The 20,843-nt window shown below is 59.9% G+C and overlaps 1 long non-coding RNA gene across 1 annotated transcript; it reads right to left on the bottom strand.

Annotated features, from left to right (window-relative positions):
* Positions 1–585: 585 nt before the first annotated feature.
* Positions 586–7,494, bottom strand: LOC112852562 (uncharacterized). Its single transcript, XR_003222860.2, has 2 exons — positions 6,026–7,494; positions 586–1,873 (listed from the first exon to the last, which is right to left on the bottom strand). It is a non-coding gene; the product is annotated as an uncharacterized LOC112852562 (long non-coding RNA).
* Positions 7,495–20,843: the final 13,349 nt, after the last annotated feature.

The following is a 20,843-nucleotide window of genomic DNA, read 5'->3' as shown; positions in this document are numbered from 1 at the left end:
GTCATCCAAAAATGTCCCCCTTGGGCCCGAGGATTCCCTCGTAACACACGCACACCTCAAGCACGAGTTCCCTGCCAGCATTCTCGGACACCAGCAGGTCAAGTCTAACCTGAGGCCTGAATTCTCCCTTATCTCTCCGCCACCCCCAAATATCACCAGCTCAAGACCCTCGGGCCCCAGCCATCTCTGAATGACCAGCGTTTCCCTCGGGGTCACCCCCCACTGCCACCTAAGGTTGGGTTCAACAGGCCCTGGGCTTGGGGTACTCCTCATTATGACCCCATCTAGATTCTTCCTAGAACAGCTCTCCCTGCCATTGCATCAGCCCTCCCTGAGAGTCACCCTTCCCCCCCGCCCCCATCCTAGGACATCCCTCAAGGTCACCTTTCCAGCTTTCTCTGCCCTGTGTGACTGAACTTTCGACCTTCCTCACAACAGGTGGGACAGACATAGGGATCCTGGGAAGTCAGGAGCTCAGGGTGCAGGGACAGTAAATTCAAGCCCATCGGTCCTTCCCACCTGAAAAGCCAAAACTCCAGCGACAGGAGGAAGCGAGTAAATCACAAACTACCAGACCTTCAGGAATGAGGTAGGAGGCAGGTTTTATTCAATTGGACAGCAGCAACACACAGCACAGACCCTGCCCGGAGCTGAAGTATGCCCCTATCCCTGGGTGAAAGGGTACCCTGGGCCAGCCCTGACAGCCTAGGGGGCTTCTCTCTGCCTGGTCGCACTCAGAGTCCATCCCATCTGATACTGGACAGTCTCAGGTCTTGTAGTAGCAGGTGCACTGCAGGGCCACCGGCGGACTCAACAGGCCCACCTGTGTCCTTTCTGGGCCCACAAGGGACCTTGCTCCCTGCTCCACGTGCCCGGAGAGTGTCACAGCTCTCCCCACACCCCCAAAGTTAGGACGCTGCAGGGTTCAGGGAGAAGAGGCCAGGCACACTCAGGTCAGGCCAGCCTGGTTCCGGAAGCCGGAGTTGGCATTTAACGGTCTGGGGGCCCAGGGCAGCTTCCTCTTGAGTAACTGGCTGCTGGGAAGGTACAGGCCTGGCCCACGTCCCACCAGGCCTGGGAGAGAAAAGGCCAAGGCTCCAGGCTGGGAGGGTTACTGGGAGGGGATAGGGACCCAGATGGCTTCCCTTTCTAGTGGGAGGGCCACCCACCCACCTGCCCATTCTCCCTAGGAGTTCTGCCCAGCCTCAGCCGGAAGTAGGACTGTGCAGGGGGCAGGACCCCCAAGTACAGAGTTGGAGGAGGGCGCCTACAGCAGACAGCTGGGTCCACCCACCCCATTCCAGGCTATATTGCCCCTCCCCCAAGTCCCTCCGCCCAACACAGGTCTGGGTCTGGGTCCTGAGCTCTTCCCCTAGGAATCAGCCCACCCGAGGAAGGCAGGCTGCACAGGCTTCGAGGGGGCTCGACTCCTGTTCCTGCTGAACTGAGCCAGTCTGCACAAATCAACTGTGTTTCAGCTCAGTAGGCACGGGAGGCAGAGCCCAGGGAGGCCTGGACAGTGGGACAGGCAGGCGGCAGGGCCAGAGGAGGCGGGGTCCCGGGGGGCGGAACTTAGCCACTGTGAACACGACTTGGTGTGGACTCTGCTCACAAGCAGCTAAGCCCTGCTCCCCAGGCCAGACGCAGGCAGCAGGGGGCGGGGGGGGCCTCTCGGCCTCCCATCCCCGGCCCTATCCCCGGGCAGCGTCCTCAGCAGCGAAGGCGGTGGCGGCAGCCCCAGAGGCAGGGCTCAGGGTCGGTTGGAAATCCCTGGCAATGTGATTTGTGACAGGCAGCAAATCCCATCCCCAGGAACCCCAGCCGGCCATGGCACAGGGGTTGGGGGGCACCGGGTGGGACCGGAGGTTGGCACCTGAGGGTGGGGGGGGAGAGAGAGCAAAGGAGGTAAATGAGATTTGAAGACATCTGTGCTCCACGTCCCCGCTGAGGCCTGGTAGGGAAGCCCTCTCCCCACACATGGCGGTGGCTGAAGGCAATGCTGGACCACCAGGCTGGACGCCCCCACCGCAGCCACACGCTCAGGCCCAGGCCCGGAGAGGTAGAGATGCTCCAAGGATCCCTCTGAGCTAAGAGGGCTGCAGGGACTTCCAGAGCCAGGTTCCCCCCCTTTTCCCGCCCCCCCCCCCCAGTAAGCCCCGGGCAGGCTAAACGGGGCCATGAGGAGAGGAAGTCGATGGGGTGGCGGGCAGGCGGGTGAGGAAGTGATCTCACCCCAGCTGGCGCCACTTCCTAGAAGCCTGAAGGGCAGGAGGAAACCACCAGGGCCTCTCCCCCCTCCCGTGGCCCCGTCTCCTCAGTGGCCAAGCCTTAGCCTGCACCCCATCAGAGCGGATGCCGACAGCGGGTACCCAGCTCTTCCCGTGGGCACACACATCCCCAGAGCACCGGACGCAGGCCCAAGGTGCAAATCTCCACTCTGCAGTTTCCCAAATGCCCTCCAAGCCTCAGTTTCCCCATCTGTAAAACAGCCCAGGGCCTCAACCGCACAGCACAGGGAGGTTTCACCAAGAGCGTATGTCATTCACAAGCACCCGGCACCAGGACCGCCTTACATGACTGTCAGTGCTCAGTGCAAAATGAAATTGGGGGGTCCCTTCTTCACAACTTGCGAATTTCAAGACGCTGACAGAAGAGCATTAACCCAAGCTCAGGTCCTTCCGAGCAGGGGAGACCCCGTGAACTGCATGATCACAAGCCCATGACGCCAGCCTGCGTGTCGTAAACGGAGCTCTCCTTAATGATAAGAGCCCTTTGGCCAGGAGACCCCAACTCTGGAGCCAGTCTGGGCAGCTCTGAACCCTGGTTCTGTAGCATCCTAGCTGGGTGACTCCTAGAAAGCCACTCAACCCCTCTGGGCCTCCCTTTCCCCATCCACAAAGCAGAGATAATGCCGTGGTAAGGATCTCACAAGTGGTACATGTAATTAGAATGGGGCCATGCTGTCATCATCAGGCAGAAACAGAAAACACAGTGGCAGTGAAGATCCCAAACACTGGTGGGACCCTGGCACCCACATATGGTGGCGCCCGTCACTGGCAGACAGGTGTTAAGAGATGTCCTGCTCTGTTCCCCGACCCCTCGCATACATACAGGCGCGCGCGGGGGCGCGCACACGCGCGCGCACACACACACACACACACACACACACACAGTGGCCACCGGCTTTCCCATCAGGCCCCAGCCCTGTCCCCTCAGGGTCTGGGGGCACCAACCGGGAGCAGACAAGGCCCTGCAGGGCGGCCGGCCTCCCTGGGCCGCCTCCGGAAGTGAGACAGCACATTCGTGTCCCAGGGACAAGAACGGGAAGGGCGGCCATTTGGCCAGGCCCGTTTCCTGTGGGGTTTCCCCTGCACAGAGCCCCAGGCCGGGGCCAAGGCCACTCCCCATCCCCAAAGGCACAAAAGGCCTGGGTCTCTCATGGATGGGGCGCTGCCGTGCAGGTGCCCGGGAGCCGGGACCCCTGTTACCAAAAGTGTGCCTCTCAGGCTCATGGGAGATGGGTGCCCAGGGAGGGCCAAGTCCTTGGCGGCTGGAGGCGTGGGGGGAAGATGGGCCCCTGGGCCGGAGGAGCAGAGCAGGCCCCAAGCCGCACGGATGTATGTATGTATGCCTGAGTACAGGGCGTGGAGGCACGAGACACAAGCAGGCAGGCTTACTGTCACCACCCCCCAACCCGATGCTCCAAGAATGAATCAGGGGCAGCTTCCGCCGGGGGCGCCACCACCACCGCCCCCAAGCCTGGTCCCCAAATACTTTCCACCCTCTCGGAGCAGCTGGGATCGGAAAATACCAAGGGCTGCAGGCCCCGCCCTGCCCGCCACCGCCCGCCCTCCCAGCCTGTCACTAACGCTTTGCCTAATGGGCCTAGACTCTCCGCAGAGGCTCCCTGGGCCGGGCCCAGAGCCAGCCGCCAACCTGGGCTGCTCGGCCAAGTGCCGCCTGACCACCAGCCCCCCATCCATTACCCTGATCCCAACACAGCAACCGTAACAACCATCCCGATGGGCGACGCTCAGAGGCTGGCACCTGGGTGGAGGCAGGCAGGACGGTGGCAAGTGGGTGGGCCCCCACTGCCCACCCAGGGCCGGGGGGAGGGGGCAGGCCCAGGAAGGGGTGAGTAAGTGAGGACTGAATCACTTGTTATAAATAGGGGAACCGTGCAAGTCACATCCCAGCCCCCACTGTGCCCAGCCACACCACACCACACTCCAACCCCTGCCTTACACTTCAATCCCCCTAGGATCAGTCACGGAATTCCCAGGGCCCCCCCCCAACATCCACACCGAGAGCCCTTAACTGAGGGGCACACCCTATTGCCATGTTCACCTCTTGCCTTGTCCCCATACGTCCCCATCGTAGCCCTGGCCTGACTTTTGCAGGGGGGCCGCCAGCCTCGAGGCGAATCACGGGCTTCTGGGCCTTGTCCTCCTTCCTCAGCACCCCCAAAACTCCCAGGCCCAAGGCTGAGGGGTCCCCAGGATCCTCAAGGCATTCTAAGGGCGTGGGTGACCACAGTCCTGGATGGTGATGCCAGACCCAGGCCAGGGGAAGGCCAAAGGTCTTCAAGTCTCAGAAGTCAGCTTCCTGGCCGCTCACCACCCAGGCCCCCCATCCCAGACCACCCAGGCCTGCTCTGCCCAGGGCCACAGCTCAGTGACCACACCCAGGGTGGCGCCAGCTCCAGCACCCTGGGGCAAGGCGCTGCTGGAGCATGACTCAGCCGTGCCCAGCATGGCGGCGTCCTTCTCTGCCCAAGGATTCCCACACGCCTACGCCCGCTGCCCTCCGTGTACGACCTCTCCAGGTGACCAGCCTTTTCCAACACATCTCCTTGTCCACCCAGGACACCTGATGGCAGGAGGGAAGGTGGCCAAGGTGCCCCAAAAGGGATCTGAAGGCGAGCGCCCGCGACAAGGAGGGGAAATGCACTCTCTTCCGCTTGTTTTCTGATGCTCCCCATTTACAGACGGAGAAACCGAGGCCCAGAGGAATTCAGGGCCGGGCCCAAGGTCATGCAGCAAATCTAAAGGAAAGCCAGGTCTGCTCCTGGCAGAAAGCGTATCCAGAGTGGAAAAGGGCTGGCCAGACAGCCCAGCGAGGGGCAGGAAGGTGTCTTTTTGCGACCACCCAGCGTTCCCAGCAGCATTCTTCCCCGAAAACAGAGCCCCTCCGCTCAGCTTCCCAAGGTGAAGGGCACACTCTGAAAAAATGCTTTAAGGTATATCCAAGTGCCACCTGGGCCCATAGGAAGCAGGTCACCCCACTTACACCCCCCCGGACCATGATGCCAGTTACCCTGGGACTGCAGTAGCGACAGGGGCTGCTCAGCAGCTGCGGCCAGCGCAGAACATCTGGCCTCCGCTTACAACAGGCACAGGTTGGTACGGGGGCCCTGGGAGGACCCCTAGAGCATCCGCCTCCGAGATTTCTCTCCAGTGAGCAAGGGTCTGCAGAGACTTGGAGGCCGGGCTAGCACAGACAGGCCCGACCCCCCTGGACACGCCCTGTCACGCATGTGCTCCGCGTGCCAGCCCTGGGCTAGGCCGGCAGCTATTTTAGGGCCCCCTCTGGGCCCACAGACGAGGCCTGCCAGTTGGGGTCTCGAAGGAGCTCCCAGAGGACATCCTGCAAGGGCAGAGGGCAACGGGTGCCCTTCTGGGAGCTAGGACGGAGCTGGCACCAGGCCCCAGGGCCCGTGCCTTCCCAGGACGTGCCTTCCCGGGACTGCGGCGTGTGAACACATGCGCAGGGGCCGGCCCGGGCAGGGTGCGTGGGCGAGCGGACAGGGTGTGTCCCACATCACCTCGCCTCTAAGCCCGGGCACCTGTCGGGTACTGCCCTCCAGCTCTGGCGGGCATGGGAAGAGCTGCCAGAGGACAGCCTTCATGCCAGGGGTCCCACACCGCCCCCCAGCTTTAACCTCACACGGCACCCGTCATCGTGAGCGAGCAGCTGGTTAGGACTGGGGCAGGAACGGGACAGGTGACAAGAGAGCCAACTGCACCTTCAAGGCATTCTGGAGGCCACTGGGTCTGGCTGGGCCTGGCTGGGCTGAATAGGCAAGTCAGTGTAGGGCTGGGGGCTCTGGTGGCAGTCAAGTCCAGTGCTGGGGTCAGAGGTCAGTGTGGGGCTAGAATACAAGGTTCAGGTTTTAGTCAGGGGCCTGCAGCCCAAGGGCATGAGGACTGCGGGCCCGCTCTTGGGGCATGGGACTGGGGAGTCATCCCTCCAGGAATCTCCCACACCTGGCCCCCTTCCTAAGCAACCTTGAATGAGCTCCTCTCTCCTGGGCCCGGAGGAGCCAAGAGGGAGGGGAGGGGTGCCCCAATCTCCACCAAGCTGGGGCTACACCTTGGGGCCCCCAAGCCCATCTGCTCAATGGAAGGCCTTCCCTCCACTCCTTGGCGGACATGTCAAGAACTTGAACCACCGTGTCACCCGCCATCCACGGAACTCTGGGAGACCCCCACCCACCCACTCCTCCAGCCCCATCCCCACCAAAGCCCTGAGAGGCACCCTAGGAGCCCAGGTACCCGTGTGTATCCGTCCCTCCCCACCCCAGCCCGGGCATATGCCCTCCCCGTTCCCACCCTGCCGCTGACTCCCGGCCCACCTGGACCTGCCCCCGTGACTATGGGACCCGCCCTCCCCACCACGCTCTCAAGGGTCTCCGGTGGGGGGAGTGGCCAGGGGTCTCCTGGGGAGGGGGTAAATGTTGGGCTGCCCTTCCCCCGCTCCGTAGGGGGCGCCCCGGGACTCTGCCGCCACCGCCGCCGCCAGATGCACGATCCCCGCTGCACCCCCCCTCCACACACACACAGAGCCACCGGCGGCGGGGCGGCGCCCTCCCCCTCTCCAAGCGCTGGGGACCCGCCGGGCGCACCCCCCCACTCCGCCCACGAGTCCGGCGCAGAAAAGTTGCCGCCGTCGCCGCGGCGCCGCCGCCTCCCTCCCGGTTCCCTCCCCGACTCACCCGCGGGGGAGGGGAGCCGGCACTCGGGGCTCCGGCCGCCGCCCCGGGCCCGGCGGCAGAGACGCGGGCGGGCGGCGGACCCGAGACGGGCCGGGGTCGGTCGCGGGCCCGGCTCCATCCCACTCACTGGCCGGCCCGCCGCGGGGCCGAATCGCTTTTAAAACCTTCCCGTCTCCTCCCCCCGGGCCGGACAGGGGGCGGGCGCGGGGCGGGGCGGGCGCCGCCGTCATGTGCCCCCGGAGCCGGTCCGCCCCCACTTTCTCTCTCTGGTCCCCCAACTCAGCCCCAACTTTCTCCCTCCTTGTCCCGACTCCACCTGGGCCCCCAAACCCAGCCCAGCTTCCCCCCTCCGGGTCCTGGACTCGAGAAGCAGCCCCAGATTTTAAGCTTAGGCTCTCCCTGCGGGAGGAAGGACAGAAGCAGGGGTCCTAATGCCCCTCGCACCCCCAAACCCCTCTTGGCAAAGTCCTGCCCCTGCGCAGGAAGAGAAACGCTGGAGGCCGTGGGCAGGGGCAGGGGAGATGGGGAAGGGGGGGGGGGAGAAATGGCGCCAGACGGAGGACATACTTCTGCTGTGTATGTACCCTTCCTTGGGAGGCACGGGCCTGGGCGTCTGGGCTCCTGCCAAACACCAATCCCCACTTCCTCCAGTCCCTCAGTGCCTTCTCCAGCCCCAGGAAGTCCCTCCTTTTATCCCATCCAACCCTCTCCTGCTGCCATGGAAGCCTCCGACCCCAGTCCAGGTGGTCCCTGGATCAAGGTGGCCTCCCGGCTCTGGCTTCCCAGCATCCCCATCCCCCACCCACCCAGGGGCTCTGGGAAACTCCCCAGCTACTGGAGTCTCCCTGGGATAGAGTCCCTCCCTGGATCCCTCCCTCCTTCCCTGCCTGCGTCTGTCCCACCACATCCTCCACCGGCCTCCCCTCCACCGGGAGAAACACGGAGGCATTGTTCCCCAGGACGGGGCCCTGCCTTGGGGCCTGGCCTTGTGCCCAGGTGGGGGGCCAGGAACAAAACTAACCGAAGGAGGGGCGGGGTGCCCTCTACCGCCAAGACAGCCTCCTTGGGCATGCCTAACTGCCACTTCACCCTCTCCAAGATGGGACAGGGGCCGATGGCGCCAGATCGCCACCACGGCCACCCCTATGGTGCCATGGCGCGAGGGGTTCTGGAGCCAGAGGACCCTCCTCTGGCTGTGTGTCTGTGACACACACACAGACCTGTGTGGGCATTGCTTTGGGGGCCGTTTTTCTCCCCCCACTCCCAACGTTTCCCAAGTCATATAATTGGGGGTGGGGGGGTCAGATTGTTCACCACCCGACTCCTGGGAAGTAAGGGTAACGCTGGGGAGTGGGGACCCAGCAGCAGGCCCAGGCAGGGGACCATAGGGGCTGGTGGGATGCCTCTGGGTCACCTCGTACCCCAGAATTCCTCCCGAGTTCTCCATTTCCTCAGTTCAGCTCAGCCGGCTCCCACCTTGGATCTTAGTGGGAATTGGAAGAAGCCGGTGGAAGCCACACCTAGTTCCCATCCCATGGGACCCAGCCTGGGGGGTTCCTGGGTCTTTCTTCTCTGTGGGGCCCAAGGGGCAGGCTGGCCCAAGCTGCAGGAACTGGCAGGTTGGGGCAGGAGGGGGCAGAGCAGCCTGTGGGGCCCTGGGGGAAGATTTGGGGTGGCACAGAATTCCCCGACTCGGGGTGGGGCCCAGAGAGGGGTGGGGTACTTGCCACATGGCCTCCTGAGCAGCTAAGCGCAGGGGAATGGAGTTCTCAGAATCCAGGGTCTCCCTGTGGAGACACACACACAGGCTTGTCATTTCAGAAACAGACCAAATAGAAAGTGGCCAAATTACAACCGCCCCCCCCCCCACGCTGCGCCTCCAGAGTGCTTCCTTCGGACCCCAGAACAAGCCTCCCATCCAGAACCATCCCTCGCCTGGCATTAGTCCAGTTGGGCACACATTTAGCAGAAATGCCTCCTCCATGCTGTCCTCCAGGGATATCTGTGCCAAGGCCCTTTATAACCCCAGACGACCCAGCTCTCTAAGCTTGGAGGGACCTCAGGTGCCACCAGCTGTCCCTCTGGATCCCCCAGTGCTTGCCCCGTACGCCCTGGTCCTGAGTTGGCCAGTTTACCCAGGGACAGCAGCCAACAGGGATAGGGGTTCTCCAAACTAGCCAACAGATCCTTTCTCACGACAGGGAGGGATAGGGGGACAGGGCCAGGGTGAGGCCAGCTCAAGTGGTCAAGTGGCATAGGGATCACACACACGCCCGTCTGTTCGTTCTTCAAACATTCGCTGAGTGCCTGCTGTGTGCCAGGCACTGTTCTGGGCACCGGAGACCACAGCAGAGAACAAGCCAGAAAAAAAAGCTTTGCCCTCATGGGACTGACATCCGTAGGGAACACACACAAAACAGATAGGTATAAAGATATATTGTGTGTTGGGTGATCCACGCTAAGGGAAAATAGAAGGGGGCTGAGGAGGCGGGGGCCAGCTCAGGAAAGGCTGCATGAAGACCAGGTGACACTTGAACAAAGACTTCCAAGAGGTGAAGGAGGAGCCGTCCAGACATCTGGAGGAGAAGTTCAAGGTGGAGGGAACAGCCAGTGCAAAGGTCCCGAGGCAGAAACATGCCTGGGGTATTTGAGAGACAATGAGGAGAACAGTGTGATGGACGGACGAGGGGAGCAGGGTGGAAGAACTGAATTTCAAATCTTTGCTCCCCAACTTTCTGGCTGAATATCGTTGGCCAAGTGATCACACCTCTCTGAACCTCAGTTTCCTTATATTGAAAACGTGCAGTTTGCAGTTACGCCAAGGCTCTGAGATGAGATGAGGAATGTCCCGGCCCAGGGCCCAGGATGGGGTAAAAGTTGGATAAGCGAGTGCCCGGAGGTACACCAGGTACATGCAGTCCTGTGGGCCCGGGACGGGGGGGTGCTGGGTCAAGGGACCCTGACAGACCCAGCCGCCCCATAGGTCACCCCAGCTCACACGCACGGCTGCCTGCCGGGCCCCATGGCAACGCTGCACACAGAGACATCAAACAGGCCCTGCCGAGGAAGTCCCACGTCACTGTGGTTAGGGTGGCTCCTCCCAGCCCAGCCCCCCTGGCGCGCGTGTGCTCCTCCGTGCCAGTCAGGGCCCCTGCCTCCCATCGCCCTAGTGACGGGCTGTGTTGTGGACGGAGCAGGGATCCCACCACCTGCCCCCTCCCTAGCCAGTTCCAGCCATTCCCCACATCCGGGGAACGACGTTACGAGGTGGCCCCAGTTCACTGCCACGAACCCTTCCATTGAGCCACCCTCGGCCCGGGTGACAGCACCAGGGAAGCCCTTGCCTACCCACCTACGGCTGAGAGAAGCTGAGGCCCCAGGGATCTGTGGGGACCCCCACCCCCTCCCCCCAGCCTGGCGCCTGAAATCCCTAGGGCAGCGCCTGGGTGTTGCTCAGGGGCACTGGAGGGGTGAGTCAGACAGGAATAGCCCCCAGGCCTGGCCCAGCCCCCACCCGAGGACTGACTCACCACCCACCCAGCACCGGATGACATCAGGGCCTGGCCTGCCACCCTCACCTGGCACCGCGCCAGAATGGGGGCGCCCGAGAGGTGTCACATCTGGCTGCCCTCTCCCCTCAGACCGGGACCTGGCAGGCGCAGGGTTAAGGAGGGGCCCTCCTGGGGGTCTCCCCCCTAATCCCATCCCCCCTTTCCCGGGGATTTCGGGCCCCAGCCCCTCTGACGTCACTGGGGGTTGCTATGGCAACTGGCCGAAGTTCCCAAATAAAATTACCGCGGGCGGGTTAAGTTTCCTAGGAGGCAGCCGACGGGTAAACAATGGCGGTGGCAGGCGGGGCCGATGAGGGGCCGTCTCCCCCCCCCCCCCACTCTGCTGGGACTCGGGGGGTCCCCACGTCGGGGAGCAGCGTCCCCCCTCCCGCCCGGGACCCGAGAGCCTGTGAGCACGGAAGGCACCGGCGCACAGATGGGGGACAGCAAGGCCACCACCGAGATGAGCGGGGCGCGGGGGGGGGGGAGGGGGGGTGGGGGTGAGATGGGACCTCGGACACGAGGCTAGGGCGGCGGGGAACAAAGAGGGGACCTGAGGCCTGGGATCCGCCCCCCGCAGACCCCGCCCCCTCCCCCCCCCCCCCCCCGACCCCGGCCGGCCGCCAGTCCAGCTGTGGCTGCTCCCAGCTGCCTGGCTCCCCACATCTGGCGGGCCGCGCGCTCACTTCCTGTCGCCCCGGCTGCCTGGAGGGAGGTAAAAATAACCCTCCCCCTCCCCCTGCCGGCGGGCGCAGACGGCGGATCCTCCCGGCCTGGAGGAGGGCGAGGCCGAGCCGCAGCCGGGGAGCGGAGCCCCCCTGAGGCCGCCTCCCGCCCCTCCCACTGCCTCGGTGTCCTGGGAGGAGGGGCGCCGGGGGGTGGCACGGATCCCGGGCTGCGGGACGGGGCTGAGGATCCTGTTGCCACCAGAAACCAGGGGAACCTTCGTGTCCAAGCCCCATCCCCCCCCCCCCCCCGCCCGTGGAGGAGGGGGGTGTGCCAGCTCCAACCCGCTGGTGGACTGCGACCAACGTGCCCGGGTTCCAGTCGGGGGTCACTCGCTCACTGTCTAGGCAAGTTACCGAAAGCTCTCTGAGCCTCCGTTTCCCTATCTGTAAAATGGGATAACAGTGCTCACCTCAAGGTGCGTTTGCTCAGTACTGTTAGCTATTATCTTTTCGCCATCCCTGGGGAGGAGGGGGGCTAGGGGGCTTGAGACCTTCAAGTACTCCTGCCAGATAAAACACAGGACACCCCGTTGAAGCTGATTTTCAGAGAAACAAGGAATCACTTTGTAGCGTAAGTTATGTCCCCGGCAATATTGGGGGACGTTATTATACTTAAAAAAATTTTTTTTACTTGTTCTGTATCCGAAAATCAAATTTAACTGCGTCTCCTGTATTTTTATTTGCTAAATCTGGCAGCCAGCATCTCTGGCCCGAAAACACGCCAACAGACACCTCCCTGGCCTCCTTGCTCCTGGCCTTACCCCTTCCACCCCTTCTCCGGAGACAATCTAATCACATCTTCCCTCCTCCCTCCCTCTACCATTCACTCTGCGAAAATTCCCATCCCCCCTTTCCCAGGGGGACGGGATTAGGGGGGAGACCCTACCATTCTTCCAGGGTCTCCCACCTCTTCTGACCACAGGCCCTGCTTGTCAGATCCCCACTTCTCCCCAGCCTTTCACACTCACCTGCCCGCTCGCTCGCAAAGCATCCTTCAGATCCTAGGGCATTACTCTTCCAGAAAGGCTTCCTTCCCTCCCACCGTGACCCTCTGACTTTAGACTCTCCAGGAACCCTGTACTTTTCTGCGTCCGCACTTCACCATCCCAGTGATTTATTCAATCATTTGAGTTAAAAAAAAAAAAAATCTTTTTTTTTAATGTTTGTTTATTTTTGAGAGAGACAGAGACAGAATGCGAGTGGGCTAGGGGCAGAGAGAGAGGGAGACACAGAATCCGAAGCAGGCTCCAGGCTCTGAGCTGTCAGCACAGAAGCCCACGTGGGTCTGGAACTCACCAACCGGGAGATCATGACCTGAGCCGAAGTCGGACGCTACACCGAATGAGCCATCCAGGCGCCCCAGTCGGTGGTACCTATTATGGGGTCCTGGGGAGCTGGAATGAAGTGATGCTGACTCCTGGGAAACTTCTCCGTGGCCTCAACTAGCCTGGCATAGCCTCTGGAGGCCAAGGCCTTCAACTGTCTTCTCTGCAGCCCCCACCACACTCTTGCAGGTCCCACCCGAACCGTGAGCTCAGACCTATGCTCCAGACTCCCCCAGATATGACCACTGCCGCGAGGGGGAGCCCACGACACCCTGCCTGCGGTCAAGCTCGGAGTTCTGCATCCTCTGGCGAAGAAATGTGCCTGTGCCTCAGTTTCCCCATCTGTAAAATGGGCATAATACCTGCGAGCCGTCAGAGGGCTATTGTGAACATTAGTTAATATCCATAGGCACACACGTGTGTAGAGCAGCTTGGAACACAGAATGTATTCAGTGTTAGCTCCTTTGGGGGGTGGGGGTGGGGATGAGAAGCCCAAATCCCCTCCTCCTGATCCCCCCAACCCCAGGCAGGCACCCTAAGTTCCTCTACAAAAATGGTTTCCACTCCCTGGTCCAGCTCCTCAGGGCTCTTCTCACCCCACAGCAATTACATCGTGCCATCCCCTGATCCTGGCACCGGACTCCACAGGCCCGAGGGAGGGTCCGGCTTGCGGCGACACACCCTCTGTCCCCCGACCCTCATTGAACCGCAGCTGTCTCTTGCGCCCTCGTGTCTGCGCCCACCAGGACCGCAGGCCCGATCAGAGTCCTCAATCTCGGAAAGGCCGCCGCTCCCAAAGCCCCGCGCAGCGTCCATCCGGCGAGAGGCTCGAACCCCGCTCTCCGGGGCGGACGGGGCGGGCTCCCGGCGGCGGTTGCCCGGCAACGCGCTGTTTGTTAGCGCGGGGGGCGGGGCCGGCGCGCGCGGTGACTCACAGCGGCGTGATGCGGCCGGGCAACTCGCCCGGCAGCCTGGCGGGCGGCCCGGCTTCTGCCGGCCCGGCGGCCGGAGGGGCCCGGCGGCGGGGGCGTCCCAGCCCCCAAGCGGGCGCCCGAGGCCCGTGGGGAAGCGGCCGAGCAAGGCCCCAGCTCTCGGGTCCGGTTCGAACCCGGGCCCAGCCTCTCACTCATCGATAAAATGGAGTCCACGTTGCAGGATGCAGTAACCCTGCTCTGGCGCACGAGGCAGCTGGGATTATTACCCCGTTACACTCCGGAGCAGCGCTTTTGGTATAACCCCGACCCGGTTTGATCTCCTGTGGCTTTGGGCCGCAAGGGAATCACACCGAGCCTCAGTTTCCCCATCTGGTAAAAGGAGGTAGCAAGAATTCCCTACCTCACGGGTGGTTTGAGGATCCATGAATCAATAGTGAGACAATGGCTGGCGCATCTCAGTGCCAGGGGTCTGCCCCCAACCAAGGAGGGGAGGAAGTGTGGGAAGTTTTCTCAGTGGTCTGAGCCCTACAGGGCAAGGAGGTCAGCGCAAGGCAGGTGCCCCTGGAAATGGGTGTGGGTCACAGGCTCAGAGTAGGATGGCATGAAGGCGGCTGCAGAGGCCCCCATCCCCAAGCCGGAGCTGGCAGCACCTGCTGCAAGCTGGCCAGAGGGGGGCCTGGGCTGAGTCACCGCCCAGCAATGAGGAGTGAGTCACGCAGGGCGGGGTCCCCCCCGACAGCCCCCCCCACAGCCGCTCCCACAAAGGGCCTTTGAGAAGAGTTCCCCACCCCCTCCTCCAGTCCTTAAGCCCCTCTGGAGGGTGGGATGTGGGCCGCGACCCTGATGGGCTACCCCCAGGAGCCCTGCCTGGCCTGGGAGGCGACAGCCGGTTTCCGCCATGTCTGTGAAAAGTCACCGTGGGCAGCCGGGTGTCCGTCCCCCCCCCCCCCCCACGGAAGGGGGTTCCAGGCTGCCTGAGTCATTCCGGGGACAGCAGAGGGTCACATGCACAGAGTGGACAAACTGAGTCAGGCTGTCTAGTAAGGCTGGCAGGCAGGGGGGCCCTGGATTCTGGCTTTGTGAAAACCCCAGGAAGAGCCATCTTTCCAGCTAACCCCCCCCCCCTCCCCGCTTGGGAACCTGCAGCTCAGGGAAACCCATGGCTTTTGGCCGGAAGAGGGGTGCACATCTGGCCATGTCTCCTTGGCTTTACCACCCCTCTGCCTTGCCTACAGTGGGGACTCCTTGTCTACAGGGGGGACTTCTCCCCACCTTAGCTGTCCTTGAACTTGGTGTGGAAGGAGCAGCAGGGCCCTGTGGCTGAGGAGAGTGAGGCTCCCTGCAGGGTCGGGTCCCACAATTCACAGCGACACCCAAACACTCAGTAATCAAGATGAAGCTTTTTAAAAAAAGATTTTATTTGTAAGTAATCTCTACACCCAGTGTGGGGCTCAAACCTACAACCCCAAGATCAAGAGTCACGCTCAATCGACTGAGCCACCCAGGCACCCCCTGAATCATTTTTTACAACCACTTTATTGAGATAAAATTTATATGTCATACAAATGCCTTATTTAAAGTATACAACTCAGGGGCGCCTGGGTGGCGCAGTCGGTTAAGCGTCCGACTTCAGCCAGGTCACGATCTCGCGGTCCGTGAGTTCGAGCCCCGCGTCGGGCTCTGGGCTGATGGCTCAGAGCCTGGAGCCTGTTTCCGATTCTGTGTCTCCCTCTCTCTCTGCCCCTCCCCCGTTCATGCTCTGTCTCTCTCTGTCCCAAAAATAAATAAACGTTGAAAAAAAAAATTAAAAAAAAAAAAATAAAGTATACAACTCGGGGTGGGGGGGGAGGCACCTGGGTGGATTGGGGGCGCCTGGGTGGCTCAGTCGGTTGAGCGTGCAGCTTTGGCTCAGGTCATGATCTTGCGGTTCGAGAGTTCAAGCCCCGCATCCGGCTCTGCACTGACAGCTCAGAGCCTGGAGCCTGCTTTGAATTCTGTGTCTCCCTCTCTATCTCTGACCCTCCCCTGCTTGTGCTCTCTCTCAAAAATGAATAAACATTTAAAAAAATTTTTTTAAAATGCACAATTAGGTGCTTTTAGTATATTCACCCCCACAATCAATTTTAGAACACTTTTATCCCCCTAAAAAGAAACCCAGTTACCCATTAGTAGTCACCCCCCATTTCCCCTTCATCCTCCTTAGCCCCTGACACAACTAATCAACTTTCTATCCCTGTGTATGAATGGACTCCTATTGTGTGACTTAGGACTGGCTTCATTCACTTTTCAAGGCTCATTCGTGTTAGACCATGTATCACTACCTCGTTCCTTCTAATTGCCAGATAATATGTGGTATGGACACATCCCTCCCCCCGCCTTTTTTTTAAGTTTATTTAATCATTTGAGAGAGAGAGAGAGGGAGAAAGAGAATCCCAAGCAGGTTCTGAGCCATCAGCACAGAACCCGATGCAGGGCTCAATTCCACAAACTGTGAGATCATGACCTGAGCCAAAACCAAGAGTCAGTCACTTAACCATCTGAGCCACCCAGGTGCCCCTACATCACATTTTTAAATCTATTCATCAGTCGATGGACATTTGGGTTGTTTGCACTTTGGGGCTGATATGAATAATGCTGCTGTGAACATTCTGCATAAGTTTTGTGTGGGAGATTAAGTAAGATTTGAGAAAAATAAACTTTTTGTAAGTATACTTCCAACACGGGGGCTTGAACTCACGACCCCGAGATCAGGAGTCATATGCTGTGTTGACTGAGCCACCCAGGCGCCCCTCAGGTGTAGACCTGAGCCTTCCAGGAAGGTTACCACTGATCGCACAGGGCTATTGAGATATGCTGTCAGCGTGGATTTTTAAAAATCTTTTTTAAGTATTTTATTTATTTTTTACTTGTTTATTTATTTTGAGAGAGAGGGGAAAAAAATCCCAAGCAGGCTTGAGCTGGAAGCATACAGACTAACCTGGGGTTCGATCTCACAAGCCGCGAGCTGATGACCTGAGCTGAAATGAAGAGTCAGATGCTTAACCAACTGAGCCACCCAGGTGCCCCTAAGTTTTCATTTATTTAAATAATGTCTACACCCCACATGGGGCTTGAACTCACGGCCCCGAGATGAAGAGTCTCCCCTCTCCTCCGGCAGACCCAGCCAGGTGCCCCCCAGTGTGGATTTTTTTTTTTTTAAAGAATGTAAACAATCTGATTAATAATTTTTATTTGATTGCATGTTGAAATGGTACTGTTTTGGGTATACTGGGTAGATGAAATATATGATTAACATTCATTTCACCTGTTTCTTTTGCCCTTTTTTTTTTTTTTTTTTTAATGTGGCTGCTCGAAGTTTTTAGAATTCCGCATGTGACAGCTTGCGTTTGTGGTTTGCCAGAGCCTTCTGCTGAAGAGCGCTGTGCTGGAACCACTGCCTTGGTTTCCTTCCCTCTCTTTTACTTTTTTTTTTTTTTAATGTTTATTTATTTTTGAGAGACTCAGAGAGAGAGACTCAGAGAGATAGAGCACGAGTGGGGGAGGGGCAGAGAGAAGGAAGACACAGAATCTGAAGCAGGTTCCAGGCTCCGAGCTGTCAGCACAGAGCCTGACTCCGGGCTCCAACTCACGAACTGTCAGATCGTGACCCGAGGTGAAGTGGGACACTTAACCGACTGAGCCACCCGGGCGCCCTTCCTCTCTTTTGCTTCTCAAGATGCTGCCTGGGCACATCGCTGACACCAAGTTGCCCAGCCCACCCGACTTCCTCAGCCATCACTGTCCTCTATCTCTGGGTAACATCTGTCACCTTTGCTCTCTTCTGCCTTGGCCCCGGGACACTACTTTCTCCTGGTGTCCCTCCTCCTCTTCAGTCCTTTCTGTAAACTACCTCCCAAATGCCATCCTCCCCAGGCATAGCTCTGCTCACCGTGTATTGATGACCCCTCCTCTGAGTATCTCCTCCAGGAAGTCCTACAGGTGTCTCTGACTCACCCTGTCCCCATGCACGTCCTTGGTTCCTCACTCCCTCTCGCTCACTCTCCCTCTCTCTCTCTCCCTCAACCCTGCCGGCCCCAGTTCCTGGGCTCCCCATTCCCACCTTTCCCCCAGACCCCTACCTTAATCCAGTCCCGTGTGTTTTCTCCCGGACAGCCACACTGGTCTCCCCGCTGGCCCTCTGCTTCCAACCTTGTCCCCTTTGCAGGGTGCGTGACCTGGTACATGTGACCTATTTTTGCTTAAAACCTCCCAAAGACTCTGCTTTTTCATGATCCAGGCAGTGACTGCACAGCTATATTTATTTATCAAAACTCATAGAATTGTATAAAGGCTGAATTTTACTCTCTGTAAATTATACCTCAATAAACTGAACTAAAAATAAAAACCCTCCAAATGTTCCTGTCTTACTTATAATCCAAACTCCTCCCTGGCCACTGCATGGCCCCACCTCCTCCAGAAGGCTTCCCTGATTGCACCCCATACTTAGGCTGGCCCCCATGCTCCCCCCCCATACTCACTCGTGCCTCCAGCTCTCAGCCCTGAGAACTCATTACTATCAGCTAGCTATGTGACTGTCCCCCCCACCAAACAGTGGCAGGCAGGTGCCATGTCTATTTTGTTCCCCAGCATGCCAGGAATATGGTAATTATCAATACATCAATGCAACAGATAATTGTCTGAGACTCTGCTCTGGTGCCACAACAATGATCAAGACAAAGCTTCCTGCCCTGAAGAAACTGACACTGACACGTGAGTACAGGAGACAGACAAGAAATGAGATATGCAGTAAGACATAGAGTGTGGTCAAAGGTGATAGGGTGATGGGTGAAAAAACAGGGCAGGATAAAGCAAGGGGGTGTGATTTTAAACAGGCAGGGAAGGTGTCACTGTGGAGGTGATCGTTGAGCACAGACCTGAAGGAGGCAGCCATGTGGGTATCTGGGGGAAGAGAGTCCCTAGTAGAGGGAACAGCCAGTGCAAAGGCCCTGAGACTGGACTGTGCCTGGTGTGTTTGAGGAACAGCGAGGAGGCCTGTGTACACAGAGCAGAACGAGCAAGGGAGGAGGTGAGGGCGGGGGTGGGGGGATGGGACAGGATAGCGTGTGCAGGGCTGTGGGGAGGAGTGTGCTCTGAGTGAAATGGGAAGCATGGAGAATTCCGAGCAGAGGAGGGACACGACCTGACTCGGCTGATCCCAGGTGCCCTCGGGCTGCTGGGGGTGGACCAGACAGACTGTGTGAAGCTGGGGCAGGAGAGCGGGGAGCTAGTGACTGCATGGGACCAGGAGGAGACCTGGTGGGGGCCCTGGGGCGAGTAGGATTCTGATGCATTTAGGAGGGACAGTAACTGACTTTATTAACGGGCTGCATTTTGTTAAGAAGGGTTTCGGCCCCAAGCGGCTGGAAGGATGGAGCTGCCATTTCCACAGATTGAGAAGATGGCTGAGAAGCTGGTTTGTGGTTGGAGTGAGCAAAACTCCCGCCCAGGTCCTCGTCCTGGCCCTGGACTGTCCCTTTCCAGTCTTTGGTGGGGGTGCAAAGGGAGGCATCCTCACACTCTGGGCCTTGCCTTTTCAAGCTTTGCTCTTGGCTGACTCCTGAGTGTGCGAGCTACGCACCCATCTGGGCACGTGCAGCCGCCACCCAAGACCCCCGCTGAGCTGGCATGCGTACCCATGGCCACAAACTTGGGGACCCCTTGGGCCTGGGGCTCTGAGCTGTCATGGCTGAGAAGGGTGGCTCAGGCACCCGCCTGGCGTACATCTGGGTCTCTAAGAAGACCCCCGGGGGGACAGGAGGTGACATGGGGTGGGAAATCTCTCAAGAAGTTCAAGAAGGGCTGCTGCTGAGTCACAGCCCTGGGTCCCCTATGAGTCAGCACTGGCAGGGGCCCCAGGAACTGGGGGCTGGGGCTGGGGTGGGTAGGGCAGTTCCCACGCCCAGAGGAACCAGGCGGTTGGGGCGCTGGGGCTTCCCCTACTGCCTCTCCCATCCTGTGCTGGTCCCCGGGGGGATATTCGGAGGACTCTAGGGGCAGGAAGCGGGGGAAGGGTGCTGACCACTGGACTGGGCTCCAGGAATCCTCTCTCCTGATCTGACCCGGTTCAGGAATGCAGAGGCCGCCCGCCCAACAACATGTTGCAGCAAGAAGTAGTAGAGCTAGCCATTAAGAGGGACCACGTGCAAGGGCGGCATTTGTGGGGACGTCGGTTCTATTTAGGAAGAGCTCCTTATTTCTGGGGCCTCTGCATTTCGGCAGTGGAGGCTCCAGCCTGGGGGTGCAGGCGGGGTCCCAGCTGCCCGAGGTAGGGGGTGTGGGAGGCGACGGGAGCTGAGCGCCTGCCTGCCCTCACGGAGGGGAGGGTTCTGGAGTCTGCTGCCCCCTGCTGGTGGCCTCGGGAAGCTCAGCGGGCAGAACTCGGAGCGCTTTTCCGGGCCAATCCTTGCAGGGAAGGAGATGGGGAAAGGCCTCGGGCAGAATTCCAGCTCTGCTGCTGTCCAGGCTGTGCCACCTTGGGCAAGGGGCAGCCCCTCTCTGGGCCTCAGTTGCCCGTCTGTAAAAAGCACAATATTCATTTCGTTGGCTTGCTGGGAAGAGTCTGAGATGATTGTCCGTGAATGAATTAATGAATGTTGTACATTTCAGAGTAACCCTCTCCCTCTTTTCAGTTATCAGAGGGAAAGGCGCAGGAGGCGACCCCACCCACGAAGGCCCAATTACTATTTACTCCTGTCCTCTTCCTTACATGCTCTCCCTCTCAGGGAATTACCCCCCATTTTGGGGGGAGTCAGGCATAGAATAGACCTGGACCCCTGTAGCCTCTGGGGGATCCTAGGGACATCCACCTGCCTGGGCCAGCTGGAGCTTGGCTTTCCGGGCAGACCTGAGGAAGGGTGCAGGGTGTGGGGAAGGTGGACCTGTTTAGGGGAAACTCGGGCAGGACTATGGTGAGAGGGCCGAAGCGGGGGGGGGGGGGGTCGGGGGTCGGGGGGGGGGGGGATATGGCCAGGTAGAGCAGGGCCATGGCTCCACGAGGGTTAAAGTCTGGGCTTGCGTGGGGTGCACAAAGGCTTCTCTGACGCCTTGTCAGACTGAGATGGGGGGAGAAGTAGAATGAGAAATCTGTCAGCTCAGCCCTGGACGTGGGGAGGCCGCCTGGCTCCCTCACGGTCCCTGAGGTGAGGTGACTTCCCTCCGGTGACTTCCCTCCACTAACCAGCAGCCATCATGGCCACAGCAGGCAGGGACTCTGAGTGTGTGTTCGGAGTATATGGGGATACCTGTGTGTGGATCCCTGGTGGGAGTCTCAG

This window comes from Puma concolor, chromosome A2 (assembly GCF_028749965.1).
Source record: "Puma concolor isolate L17-30 chromosome A2, mPumCon1.1.hap2, whole genome shotgun sequence".
Taxonomy (NCBI): domain Eukaryota; kingdom Metazoa; phylum Chordata; class Mammalia; order Carnivora; family Felidae; genus Puma; species Puma concolor.
This window is presented reverse-complemented; position numbering and strand designations above follow the sequence as displayed.